The sequence below is a fragment of the Mesitornis unicolor genome, unplaced genomic scaffold (assembly GCF_000695765.1).
Source record: "Mesitornis unicolor isolate BGI_N332 unplaced genomic scaffold, ASM69576v1 scaffold30967, whole genome shotgun sequence".
Taxonomy (NCBI): Eukaryota; Metazoa; Chordata; class Aves; order Mesitornithiformes; family Mesitornithidae; genus Mesitornis; species Mesitornis unicolor.
In genome coordinates, this window is record NW_010199130.1 from 7,514 (window position 1) to 9,175 (window position 1,662).

Below are 1,662 nucleotides of genomic sequence, written 5' to 3' on the forward strand. Positions count from 1 at the left end.
CGGGCGCAGAGGGCAGCTGGCTGCCCCCCAGGCCTCGGCCTCTGCGCTCAGAAACCCTCCCTAGTGCCCAAAAACCACAGCAGGGAGGGCTGTCCTCTGTCCGCAGCTGCTTCCATGCGGTCATTTGGTGACAAATCCAGCAGCAAAAGGAAGGAATTTAACCCACACAGGGAAAATCGCCTGTTCAGGGCTCGGGAGAACCGAGACGGGGTCCTGTGCAGCAGAACCACGCGCTGAGGAGGGCAGGACAGAGGGAGTCCCAAGGGAGAGTTTTAGGGCCGTGAGAGGTCTCCCACTTGAAAGCCCCTGCATAACCCGCACGCCCTCGCAGATGCTGCCTTGGAGCAGCCCCAGTCGCTGCCAGCTCCAGGGGAGCCCCACGGTCAGAGCATCTGATGGGGCTCAGGGGAAGCAGCCGCCCATGAAGGGGGTGCTCAGGGCCGGTACGTGGGGGCAGAGAGGTGCCTGACCACCCCACCATGGACCCATGGATGGTTGCCAGCGAGAGGGAGCCCCTCACCCAGGGGCAGCCACACCATGAAGGGCAGCGAGGGGTCTCCCTGCCCCAGCGGCCACAAAGGAGCTGGGAGAGCCCTCACACCTCGCCCTATGGCACCCACCACCCCAAACTCCTATGGTCACAGAGCTTGGGCTATGCCGGGGACTCGTAGCAGCACGGGGATGTACCAGGGCGTGCTCAGGAAACCCCGGATGCTCTCCTGGAGAGGCAAGGAGCAGAGAAAACGGCATGCAGTCACAGACCCCAGCCGGGTCTTCACGCCTCATCCCAGCACAGAGCCTAAAAGCCCCGTTCAGAGGACTCGGGGAGGCTCCCTCGGGTGAACCCCGCTACCCTGACCGCTACCAGCAAGGACCAGGGCTCCCAGTGAGGATGTGCTCGCCCTCCGGCCTCCCCCATGCGCCCTGCGGATCTCAACGCTCGCTGCTCCGGCCAAGGAAAGCCCTGGCCCTGCTTCATTCCCCAAATCCACCGGCAAAAAAAAAACCAACCCAAACACAACGTGGCAGCCTCACAGAGATGCAACGGACAGCGGGGCAAAACTCGTCCTACGGTCAGCGGCACGGGGCTGCGCACGAGGCGGACACACAGAGCACGGGAGGGCACGGCTCACAGACGCGGCACTGTCAAAGTCTTTGGAGAAACTTGCATGAACACCACCAGATAATTTGCTTTGTAACTTTTGTGGGGGGGGTTTGGATTTTTATTTCCATGGTGCATCCAAAGACAAGTTGTCCAGCAGTTTGCTCAGAACCCCTCGGTTTTCAACTCCTAGGATATGTTAAAGAAGAAAGCACTATTTTAATGTTTGGTTTTTGTTGTTTTGTTGTTGTTTTTTTTTTTTTGGAAAAAAAATATATATAAATTAAGATAATTTGCATAGCTAAACTGTTGATCTAAGGCTTCTATGAATGACGTGGTTATGTTTGACAGACAACGTCCATTAAACAGAGAAAGACACGAGGAAAGCCCCGTAACGGTTTTTATTGTTTCTGTAACACGTGGTGCGCACACCCCCCTCTCGCTCAGGAGGGGAGGTCCCCACCTTCCCGCACCCTTTTGCTGGAGGATGTCGGGACATCCTGCCCTTTCCTACAGCCCCTTGGTCCCAGCAAGCGCCAGCGACTGCAGCCCCTGCAGCC